Source organism: Homalodisca vitripennis, chromosome 1 (assembly GCF_021130785.1).
Source record: "Homalodisca vitripennis isolate AUS2020 chromosome 1, UT_GWSS_2.1, whole genome shotgun sequence".
NCBI lineage: Eukaryota > Metazoa > Arthropoda > Insecta > Hemiptera > Cicadellidae > Homalodisca > Homalodisca vitripennis.
In genome coordinates, this window is record NC_060207.1 from 96,840,227 (window position 1) to 96,853,829 (window position 13,603).

The 13,603-nt window shown below is 33.2% G+C and overlaps 1 protein-coding gene across 3 annotated transcripts in view; it reads right to left on the reverse strand.

The window, feature by feature from the left end:
- The window catches only part of LOC124367318 (calbindin-32), a 167,556-nt gene that overhangs the window by 36,872 nt on the left and 117,081 nt on the right, over nucleotides 1–13,603 (reverse strand). The window lies entirely within an intron of this gene.

The window sequence follows — 13,603 nt, forward strand, 5'->3', positions numbered from 1 at the left end:
CCTTGTTCGTTGTTACCAACTTATTACCATTATTACCATCATTATTACCATTATTATTACCAACTTATTACCATTATTACAAAATTACCAACAATTTTGGTTTTATTGTTTTTTTTGTATTAAAAACCATTTGTATTACTATTCTTCAAATGGCACCAAATTAAACAGGGTAGAACGCCCCACCACTTGTCGCGTAACAGGCTTCGTTGAGGTTGCATAACTTTCATTCTTGAGATATCCTGCGGGTAGATAGAGGGATCATACAAGAAAGAGATGTTTACATCCCTCGGCAGACAAAAAAAGAAAATTCATTGTCAGCCTACTGAGTGATGACCCAATTCATTTGGATATGCTCTGTCATACAAATCATTATTATCTATGTAGAAAGAAAGTTTCATGAAAAATAGTAAACATAATAAATATTTGTCGAGATTTCTTGCCACATTCACGTTTTCCTTCATTCTAAAGTCATCTTGTAACAAACTTTAACACTGAATTTGCACTGTGTTATTTGTTTTACTTTATGAATAAACATTCCATATATCATGCGCCTAGATAGATGGACGGACTATAATCAAGAAATTTTGTACATCCTCTCCGACAGAAAAAAGAGAACATTCTTTTTTGTACAGAAATGAAGCTTCATGCAAAATTTAAAGTCAACAGATGAAGTATTTCACGAGATATCTTGCCATATAATACATTCTCTCTCTCTGAAATTAGTTTACACAGCAGTGTTCAAATAATATAAGGTCCGGTGAGTACTAATATGTCGAGTTGATTTACCATATTTACTTTACTCTTTTTTCTTTTTATTGTATGGACAAAGTAGTGTTTGCTACAAATATATATATATATATATATATATATATATATATATATATATATATATATATATATAATTTCAATAAACATTGAATCGCAAAAAGTACTCGCTCCGCCGGGAGTCGAACCCGGATCTCTCACTTGCCGGGTGAATGTGCTACCATTACACCACAGAGCGCTTACTTTTTCCGATTCAATTATTTTGTATTTGGCCGTATCTGTCACATATGTGTTTAAATAAACAAACTAACACATGATCGGAAGACCAAATACCTGTCAAACGACTTTTATTTACATTAAATTGTATATAAATGGCAATAGCCTTATTTTAATTTCAATAAACATTGAATCGCAAAAAGTACTCGCTCCGCCGGGAGTCGAACCCGGATCTCTCACTTGCCGGGTGAATGTGCTACCATTACACCACAGAGCGCTTACTTTTTCCGATTCAATTATTTTGTATTTGGCCGTATCTGTCACATATGTGTTTAAATAAACAAACTAACACATGATCGGAAGACCAAATACCTGTCAAACGACTTTTATTTACATTAAATTTGGTATTTGGTATTTGGTCTTCCGATCATGTGTTAGTTTGTTTATTTAAACACATATGTGACAGATACGGCCAAATACAAAATAATTGAATCGGAAAAAGTAAGCGCTCTGTGGTGTAATGGTAGCACATGCACCCGGCAAGTGAGAGATCCGGGTTCGACTCCCGGCGGAGCGAGTACTTTTTGCGATTCAATGTTTATTGAAATTAAAATAAGGCTATTGCCATTTATATACAATTTAATGTATATATATATATATATATATATATATATATATATATTAGGATTTTTCTCGTTGATATCAAGGTTACTCATAAGACTCATGGAGAAATATTCGCTAATGCTTATCCCAATTCCATGAAGCAACATGTTTCATCATCGAACTGCATGAAACGTCATGAAAATCCAGGTATATTGTTTAGTTTATTTTGGAGATATTATCCGGATAGGCACACTGACAGACAAAAATTAAAAATTTCCAACCCCTCTAATAAAAGGCTTTGCTAACGATCAGGCAATACAAATATGAACTGAATCTTAGGATTAATTTGTTCTATCTACACAACAATGCAATAAGTTTCATCTCACATCCCCCAGTTGATCTAGAAAAATAGTTACTATTATTTTAAAGAATTCATATAATTCAAAGCTAATAACCAAAAGGCAAATAAAAAATTTATGTTAAACAATCGTATTTAATTCAAATACGATACAATGAAAATATTAATTAGGTATCAAATCCTTATAAAATGTATTATACCAATGGTTTCATAAAAAATAAATATATTGGTAATGAACATATTTTCTCAAATATTACACATATAACAAATATACATCATATAACACAATAAAAGAAACAAAATAAAACGTTCGTACAGGTTTTATATAACATAGATTGTAATATTAATTGTATCGCTAGCTACATGGTGCCAAAAACCAATATGAATTGAATTTATGCGCATAATGTGGAATGCAACTCGTGGAAGTAAGAATAAGTAAGTATATTCTATCTTACCCTTTCAAGCGAATACTTATAGGAAGCATTAGTTTTTATTTTCACTTCATTGCCTTCAAGATCACTTTAAAATCTTTGCTTAATATGTTTAAACTTTGAAGTAACTGCAAATAATTATCATTATAGTTTTGTCGTTTCTTGCATTTTTATTTGAGGAGTTTATGTATTTAATTCATTTATTTTTCTAAAATTATGAACCGTATATTGGATGAATATTTATTTTCTATTGTGAAGTTGGGTGTTCAAGGACAAGCACCTGAACCGCCTATAGAAACGTCTTTCTGTGCAAGAAATGCCTACGTTGTTCATACCAGTACTCATGAAAGTTAATGGACACATTACCAGTGGTTGTCCACATTAACTTCTTGCCACTGATACATAAGGTAAAGCGAGGAGAGATTGCGCGGTAGGAGAGATTGCGCCCTCTTTGTTCCAGCTGGTTGGAGTTGGGTGCGCGCGCAGCGTCCCTCAGTGCCTCGATCCGCTTTCATTAGTTTGAGTGTTCTGTCAAAAGTTCAAGACGCTAAAGTCTGTTTATTAGTGATATATATTAAACCTACAACTTTCATTTCAAAGGTAAGTGGCCTGAATTTTGTCTGCAGGATGCATGAAATTTAATCAGTACGATTGCTACGATTACATTATTCGGTATTTACCATTTTTTCTAGAGAGGTAATGACATAGGCAAACTGTACAGATAGTGGTTGGTCAAATCTCGCTTCGGCCATCTTAGTTTAAGCCTGCGCAATCTCTCCTACCGATTTAGGACAGTACGCGCATTTCATGTTGAGGAGAGATTGCGCATTTATTCCATTTAATGTAATGGTAGGAGACATTGCGCATGGATTTTCATAATTAATATTAACTATTTGTGAATCTACATATTCGTTAGAAATTCATTAAATGTATATTATGAATCTTTAATTTATTTTATTAATATGAATTGCATATTACCATTAATAAAACAACTAAAAAAAAAATTAAAACATATTATTTACCAAGAATGACTATTATTTAATTTATTTTTTACAGGCTAACATGCCTAACGTGTACAAGAGGAAAACAAACAAAGGATCCTGGACAGAAGATGATCTATCATCAGCTGTATCAGCAATAAAGAATGGATCATTATCAATAAGAGCAGCAAGCAAGAGGTTTAAAATACCAGAGTCTACATTAAGACATCGAATGAAGAAGAATGATTTTGCAAAACGGAATTTGGGTCCAGATGGCCAACTAGGATTGGAAGAAGCCGAGAAAAAATTGGCTTTGCACATAATAAAACTTCAATCTGTAGGGTTTGCACCTACACACACAAAAGAATGTTAGAATGTTAGCTTACAATTTAGCAGAAACATTGGGTATTAAACACACCTTCAACAAAGACATAAAACCGCTGGAAAAGTTTGGTTTTCGTCATTCATGCGGCGACATCCTAATTTTAAGTGTGAGAAAAGCTCAAGGCATTAGTAGAGCAAGAACAGAAGGAATGAATAGGGAAGAAGTAAAAAGTTATTTCAATCTTCTCACTTCCACCTTAAAAGAAAACAACCTTTTAGATAAGCCCAACTGTATTTGGAACTGCGACGAAATAGGAGTGCAGCTTAATAATGAGCCTGGAAAAGTTATTGCCCAAAAAAGGAAGCAAAGACGTTCACGTCGTTACAAGTGCTGAAAAGGGAGAAACTGTAACTATTATGGCCTGCTGCAATGCAGAGGGACAGTTCCTACCACCTTTTTGTATTTTTAAGGGAGTTTTACGCTAAACCACAATATATCAAAGATGCTCCCCCTGGAACTGTTTTAAAAATGAGAAGAGAAAAGTGCGTACATAAAATAGTGAACTGTTCATGGAATGGATTTCTGAACAACTTCATCCCAAGAAAGTCTCCTGGAAAGCATTTGCTAATTTTAGATGGCCATGCCTCACACATGAACTGTTCCCAATATGTTGCCAAAAGGCTTATGATAATGACATCATTATCTTATGTCTGCCTAGTCATACTACACACTACCTACAACCCCTAGATCGTGTAGTATTCAAGCCTTTGAGAAAACTTATTTTAAAGATGCTTGTAACAAATTAGTCACATCTCGTTGTGGTACTGGCAAAATTTCAAGGGACGATTTTGGCCATCTATTGAATTTATCTTGGCCTCGTGCTGCCACTGTTCAACTTGGAGTTGCTGCGTTTCGTGCCACAGGAATCCATCCTCTAAATATTGATGTGATACCAGACTATGCATATCTTTTACATTGTGACCAAGATGTAAACCAGATTGTTCCTGATCCCACAACACTCTCAACCAACCTTGACATCAGTTAATAATCCAGTATCTGAAAACACTGAACCACCTATTTCAATCCAATCATCTCAATCAAATCATTTAATCCCTCCAATCTGTCAACCATCAACCTCAAGACAATGTTCAGCCGCATCTGTAGAAAACTCCAACAAAAGTTTTACAAAAACTTTCACCGATTCCTAAAAGTTTGGAAGCCTTCAAAATCAAAAAAGGAAGCAAAGTGCCATGAATGTTACAGATCCAAATAACATAACCAAAATCAAGATAAAAAAAGAGTTAGCATCAAACAAGAAAAAGCGACCAGATGAAAAATAAGAAAACCTGCATGGAAAGAACAACCAAAATCTTGCAAGATACAAAAAAAAGGACTTAAAACAAAGAAACGGTTGATGTTTGAGCAATCTTCTACATCTGAGGAAGATGATGACGCAGACATTGAACTTCTTTCCGATCATGTCAGCGATAATGAAGATGATGAGTGTACAGAGTGTCTTGAACTATATCAGGAGACTACTTCGACATCTGACTGGATCAAGTGCATGGTCTGTGGAAGATGGATGCACGAGAGCTGTACAATTTATGAAGGAAAGTGCATTGACTGTGGACGCCGTGAAAAACGTCAAAAAAAATGATTTTAATGCTCTATTATGTAATAATGTTTTTAAAAATGTGCCCAAGTTAAAATGTTTAATTTTTCAATTTCTTACATCAAGTTTGAAGGTTTCATTAGTTTACATTAATTAAATATGTTTAAAGTGTGAATTGCAGTAGTTATTCCATAAACAATCTCTCCTACCCATGTGTGCGCAAACTCACCTACCCTACGAGGAGAGATTGCGCCAAAAACACATTTTACGATTTTTTTTTATTATTTCGTTATTAACATAATATAAATTCTGGAAAAATTACAGAGAATAGACAACCATACAATGTAAATATAACACTAAAAAAATTGTATATTCAACTAAAAATTTTCGTTTTATTTAGATATTTTGAATTGTGCGCAATCTCTCCTCGCTTTACCTTACATTTTTGAATAATATTCCTATTCAACTATCAGTGACTCTATGTTTCTTTAGTAGCTTTTTGCCATCACTACGTGTTTCCTTGCCAACATTGTATTTGTTTGTTTATTTATGTCTTGAATTGTACAATGGTTATTTCGTTGTAGGTAATAGCAACGATGTACTGATTAGAAGCTATAGGAGTGTTGATGAGGACCCTGTACATGCTGGAAAGATTTTAATTTTTTAGTCGCGTATTTACTATTATCCCTATATAATTTCAAACGAACAAGAGAGATCAAACTGAAGGGGACAGAATGACCCCAAAAACCTCAGTAGGACATTGACAGGCCATAAATTACATAAACTTAAACCAAACTGGCCAGGGGCCAAGTGTCCCTAAATACAGTGAAAAGGTTACATGGTTTAGCGATATCTGATCTATACAGCAATAAATTATTGAACAATTCTCACGGCAAAAAATCTCCAAAGATGCAAACCCTTCCTCTCAAAGACTACATAAATCTTCACAATTACACTTCGGTATCGTAAAAACACACGCGTACTTTTTCTCACTATTGAAGATGGCCTGAAAGGTATTATCATTAAATGAATCTTATAATTATTTAATTATACCTGGTTACTTTGTCTTATAATTATTTGTTAGGATTCAAGCTGACCTTAAAATGCATCTAACTTCACATAGTTATAACATCTTTGTCGTTAAATATAAAACGAAATAAGAAACGTGAGCGTGAAGATTTATTTGTTCAAAATTTTTTTCAAGTCTTCTACTACTGATTAAGATATTGGAAACGGTTCAATATTAGTTCTGTTTTTATATTTATAGGAAGATTACAATTTTCACAACTCTACAATCAACTCGAGAACAGTGACCTAGAATTGACTCGATACATCCCACTAATATACGAATATATAAAATTATAGAATATTATTATTATACTCACTGGAGAATCTTCAAACCAATTTATTGGTGACTTCTTTTTCTACTTGTAAAATTGTGGAATGAATTTAAAATAAATTTTTGGCCATATACTGGACCAAAAGTATCACACTAAAATGGAAATTTGGCAGAAAGTAATATTTGAATAAAACAAATATTATTAAAGTTATTAAAATATTTACTGCATAATCGCACGACGAACATAAAAATGTACTGAAGATAATATAATATTACATATGTTTAATATTTAACAGGCGTAATGGATAACTTCCTCATTTTTTAATTCGAGTAATAATGAAGAGTTGCTCCAAACATATATGTTTAAAACGATTATCGAGTTAAGCTCCAATTCACATTCCGCTTAGTACTGCACCTATTATCTGATACTAGTACAGATTAACACCTGGAAATTGGAGTTCACGTCTGTTTGAAGAGATCCATAACATTCAATGAACAAGAAGAGGTGATATCATTGTCTCAATAAGTGCACTATCGCTTGTCAAATATGTCTTCAGGTGTAATATCAGTTTATAAGCTGACTTTACTGGCAGACGTATTGATTTTAGCCCCATAAGAATAGCGTTTAACTGAAACACAATTCTGACCTTATTCTCAGACGTAGAATTTAAGAAGATGTCTTATGGTTATATCTTATGTCATATGATAGTCTACATCTGTGAGTTAATACGTATTTAAAAGCTTAAAGATTTTAGAATATTTTTATTAGTTATTCAAAATCTCAAACCCCTTTTAAAGTTTACTGTACAACTTTTATTAAATTTACCTGAAACCTAGAAAAACAGAAGCAAATCAATATGTCTATAAATCCATTATTTACATCATTGGCTGGGCGTTATAGATAAGCCTATCACTCAGGGGGCTGGAACAATTTCATTTCGTTTATCTATCTATCTGTCTGTTTACTCGCACAATATCTCGATATCGAACTTACCCATAGATTTGAAATTGTGCATATTGCTTTCTATATAAATATAATAATTTTATAATATCAGAATTATATTAATATAATAAGCAGAATTGAGTACGATGATGATACATGGCACTCTGTGGGGTTTAGCCGAGCGTTAGGAAACATTTCTACATTGGTCATATGGGAAACTATAATGGCAACGACAAAATCGCAGAAAACAAAATATTTGTAATAACCTAAGTACAAACATATAAAGATGGAACATTTCACATAAGGACACATGTAGTCTAATGACATGATATATGGACTTGAAAGTTTATATGCAGTTTTAGCGAAGCTTGTTTCATGACACGTAATGTGGTGTACTCTCACTTTGTTATAAACGTAAACCGATAGATTGGGTATCTTTATAAAATGGGATGTAAAGGATTTATACACATTTGGAAACCTATGATACTTTTAAAAGATAAGTAAACAGACAAAAATTATATAAATTATTTTGATGTAAATCTGTATTAACTTTATCACTTTATTTATAATATTTTAGAATAAATAACATTTTGATTTGTAAAGCTCGATACAGGAGGCAGTAAGTCAGGTATTATATTAAGTGGCAAAGTGGGTGGCAACTCTCACACTTTGATTAAACCACCAAGTTTCCGCAAACTTTGGAGCTACTCCGCTTATTACAGAACGTTCCCCAATCTTGTAAACACAATTTATAAAATTCGTGGTTTTTCAATTATACTTCTCAAAACTTTTGGCTGTAGTAATCTGTTTCATTTCAAAATTAGTTTTTTTTTTGGTAATTAGGTTTATTTGTTGATATATTTTTGAAACAAGTAACTCAGCACTGCATGAAATAAACATTGCATAATTCACCAACTTCAAATATTTAAAATTGTAGTACAATGTTTATACCTGTAAAAACCATGTTTACTGCCATCACGGACTGCCAATCCTTCGGATAGTTATTATTAATTTCAAGAAATCAGTAAGCAGTGATTGTGTTAGTCATATATGTGAATATCCTGTACAGGAAAGATAAAATAATATTGTAATATTTGTAGGGAAAAGTTCAGTTATAAAACTACAAAACATTTGGTACACTATGACAGTTAAAAATAAATGTTTTCTCGTTTACAAAGCTCGGAGTCTAAAATTTATCTTAGAAGTAAAATGTTTCTGTGCCACGATCAATTAGTTTTCTTTTAAAAGTAAATAACTAAAATAAAAACTTATCTCTTATTAGGAGTCACATTTCTAACACATCCGTTGCTTTATTACTTAATAGTTACCATTCACTGATTGTAGCATGTTATTTTAGTTTACTATTGTCACTATTTTATAGCTAAATTCTGTCTTTCTTCTTCTATAATGTACGCCTTTATTAATTTAGCCATATGTCCAACAATAGGGCGACAGGCAACACGTAGAGTTCTAAAATCGCTTAGAGTGATAATGCAGAATACTTAGGATTGATGAATGCCCTTACTGAAGAAACGGGCCAGTCTGAGTAAGCGAGGCTGAAAAAGAGTAGACGAAACAACAAAAAAATGACTCTTTAAAAACTTGCAAATTAAGTATACACATGTATATTTTTGATAAAATACTTGATATCGTGTATATTGATGTTAAGCTTAGTAAATAAATTAAAACCAAACAGGTAGAGAGATCTTAATAGCCGCTTTTAAGAGTACTAAGCTAACATGCTGTATAATAATGAATATAACGCCCTAAATATAGAAGCGTGTAATGAGTTATGAAAAAAAACACGAAATAAAATAAAAATTCACAGAATAAGTCATGAAAGTTGGAGGTAGTGCTTCTATTAGAATACATTTTTGTCTGATATAAAAAATGCACTTACTGACTAATTAAACAACTCAGCAATGAATTATTGGGAAATATGTGTTAGCCTTTTCGTTCGTTTTTTCAAACAGATATTATTCTAAATTCAAATAAAATAGAAAGGGCTGTTTTAAAAATTGAAATAACTACCTACTATTGAAAAAAGAATACATCCTATCAGCATGTCGTATTAAGAAAAGGCAAAAAAAAATATTTGAAGCAATATAAGAACAAAGGAAGACCATTACAGTTGGAGCTCCCGACAGCTCTTCATGACAGTGGGTTATCACAGAATTGCTAGTCTACTACCACAGGTCTGCAGTCTATAGAAGTGAGCGAGGCCGAAGGAATACGTATACTAATTGCACGAATTGCTAACACGTTACCCGAGCCTCGGCGATGATTTCCGAACACACTCTTCCTAACCCTGTAGTTTTCATTATATAATATTTGTTTCCTGCAAAAAAGTAATTGTAAATTTTAATAATTCAAAGAACTTCGATTTAAAATAAAAATTAATGAATGAATAAAAAGCGGATTAAACAAGGAAACTTTAACTAAATCCACATATAAAGCGTTCTTAATAGGTTAATCGTAATTTGTTACTGAACAAACATTCTGGTAAAGTTTAAATCATATAATTAATTCATTGTGTGAATATAATTTTGTAGAGGACTTTTAATATTTACTGTCTATACAATTCAATTTAAGTGGAACATCGAGTGCCAGTGGATTTAATGCATTTACAGTCATGTGTGGGACATATAGCCCTTTGTTGTCAAACACAAGTGTCAAAAGAACTCTGTGTTTGCCATAGAAACTACAGTTTGTGATGAATTGTAACAGAAACAATACAATGACCAAAACTCAAAGGGAAATAATATACGTTTGGCAGTTATACAATAGGCTTTATAGAAAATATAAAAACCTACACTTGTACGTTTTGTGCCATTATATAAATACGTAGTAATGCATATTACGATTCTCTCTTAAAACCTGTCATGAATATTAAAGTAAATATTTTTATATATATATAGTAGTAGTAAAAAAAAAGTAGTAAAGTAAAATTTTATATATATATATATATATATATATATATATATAGTAGTAGTAAATATGTTTTAACTAAATAGTATATTTAGATGACAAGTGGCAGTCAAGTTCACACGTAATCGTATCGCTCTGCAACCTTTATTTAAGTGTAAATATAACTTCAGTTAAATGTCTTGTTTCTAGCATTACACAATAGTAAGAGAATATCTGTACGTACAGAAGTGAAAAATAATTTTTTTTGTTCTGATATTACTCCTGTTTAAAAGTTAAGTTAGCAAATCTAACCTATAAAATGGCTATTCAAGGTAACCTACTCTGATTGTAATGTTAGTTTTCACGGTAATTGTATTAAGATGAGTAAGACTGACATTGAGATCTTAAATAACGAAAGCATGGCGTGGCGATGTGGGTTAGTTATTACTGAGAAAGATATTGTAAGTAACTGCGTATTGTACTGTAAGAAGAGAAGTGAATATTTTATTATACAATATAAGGAGTGAATGAAATGTAGATTTTGTAATACAATACACTGTACCCGGAGTCAAATGCCGTATAGCCACTAGCCATTGTCAGTGATATCTAAATACACATGGAAATATGATTCTAATGTGTAACCCACAAACTTTTTATCTCTAAAATACGATTCGAATTTTTCCAAGCTACTGGAATGAACAGCCACATAAAAGAAACTGCAAATCTCTCACTCAAGTCTTTGGTCGTTACAAAGGAGTCCTGGAAGGTTCTATCCCAACAAACAGCATCGTTAAGGCCAAAACAGCCTCTTGGGTACTATAGAAGTCATTCTCCTTTGGACATAAATGAAACATTATCTCTTATGAAAGAACTTTTTCCCTGTATCCGTGAGGTTATATACACAAGTAACCACTGCAAATACTAAGAACGTCGGACACCTATTAATCAGTACGGCTTTTCATGATCACTGAACTCAGTAGCTTATCTAGAACGGAATAATGTAGTAGTTACACGTCATTCATTAGATAATTCTTAATTAGGTTTCAAACTTTTGAAAACAGTTTACATACAACCATTGTAGTACTAAACTTACTGATTATGAAAAAGGACTGATGAAAAAAAATTATAACATTCCAATAATTGTATCAATATATTACCTATAAAACATTGATCCAGTACTGATAGCGTGAAAAGACTTACAAAGTTTAGGCAGAATTTTACAGGCCACTGCGTAATGTGGACAAAGGGAAATGTGGTTCAGTGGCTTGGGTCGAACAGGATCGCTACTCTGTTATATATACGAGTTGGCCCTTGCTCGTTCATTGACATTCTTCGCTGCAACTCAAAATTTACGATTTGCCGGAATATTTTGCATACATTTTAGATATATCAAGTTTTTAAAATCAATATAATGATTTTAATTGAGTTGGTGCAATACTTTTTATATAATATAATTTAATACCTTATGAAACAAGTACACTGAGGTTTTTGAATAGTTTTAACAATACATTTAGGAAACATAACTATTGTGACGAGTAAAAGAAGATTGAGACAAGGATAATTGCAAGATGTTTTGTTATTCTTTGCTAGTCAATTGTAAATAATATATTTCTGGAGTGGCGTGAAAAAATATTTTGTTAGGTTAGAGACAGAATGAGAGAGAGATAGCTGGATAGGTGAGTGGCGAGGTAGTGTAGTTCAATTAGAGTAGGTTCATGATGGTTTTGGCAACCCGATGGTCAATTCATAATCACGGGAGAGGAAGCAGAGAGTGTGAGGACGTGATCTGTTTCATGCCCGGATTTCAGACATAACACTATGAACTATCTACGACGCGACGGTGTAGTTTAAAGATCCTCTATTCTTCTACTCATTTTTAACGGTTTTTTATGTTTCCGTACTACGATCGCAATCTATCTATAGGGGTTTTAGAAAGTGAGCAAATAATACATATAACATACAAGGGCCAGTTTTTGTCAACCTCCGCTCTCACGCTATGACGGTGACACGTAGTAGGTTCGCGGTGTGGGCAGTAGTCAATCGCGCATATTCCCCACTACAACATTTACAACTGCCGAGTTCAAGTAGCTAGTTAGCGATGAGCTGCTGTTACGTAAGCATTGCCACCTTTATTGGTACTCCCGTCAAATGTGATTTAAGGAGTTTTATTTGTTTCCCGCAAGCGGAAGGCAGTAGTGCAGCAGATTGAATGATGGCTGTGTACGTGAGTGTGAGGCAAACAAATCACTTTACAAACCAAACTTTCCACAGCAGGATAATGCAAAGCTAACCGAGACAAATGTGTGGGCTATAATAGGTAATTCATTAATACTTACTGGGCTTAGCTTTCATGGATAACAACAATAGCATTATCTACAAACATTGCACTAACAGTTAAATACTGTGTAATGTTCTCACGAATAACATCAAAAAGGCCTTGGATTACCACCAGTATTTAAAAGTCATATATATAAAATAGCTTTTTCTATGTTCATAATTCCAATTGGAAATTGTGTAATTGAAACTGGGTCAGAACGACCAAATAGGTAGTCACTGCACCTGCCAATCTCATCATAGTTGTTTACATGAAATAATCCAAGTACAGAAAATCTTGGTTTGTGATTGTCTAACTGCAACAAAAACTCTTCAAGGCATTTCTTTAATGCTGGGTCCAAATCCATGTTGATCAACTTGCATATCATTGGAGACGTCTCTTCTGATAGTTCAACTGCCAGCGTGCTGGGAAGAACGAACAGAACCAGGTGAGCCATGATGATGATAACACTAAGTCCGCTTACAATGATGTCGAATGTGTCTCCATATATTACAATAAATTATATATAAAAGAGACCCATCGTGATATGAACAAGCGAGCTGAAACAAGCAGCCAACAGCTGATCTCCGTATAGTGCGTTGGTATGGTACACCGCGTCACAGAGCAGCCAGAAGGCTCTAATGAGGGATTCGACCTCGCGGATACATGAGGGTATTCTGTCACTTTGAGGGACATTGACTCTCTTGAGACACTGCATATTCATTGTCAAATCTTGCCTGTTTCTGATCACTTCCCGTTTGACCCTGATATTGAATGCACAAAATCTCGCAGCAATACTTTGAGTGACTT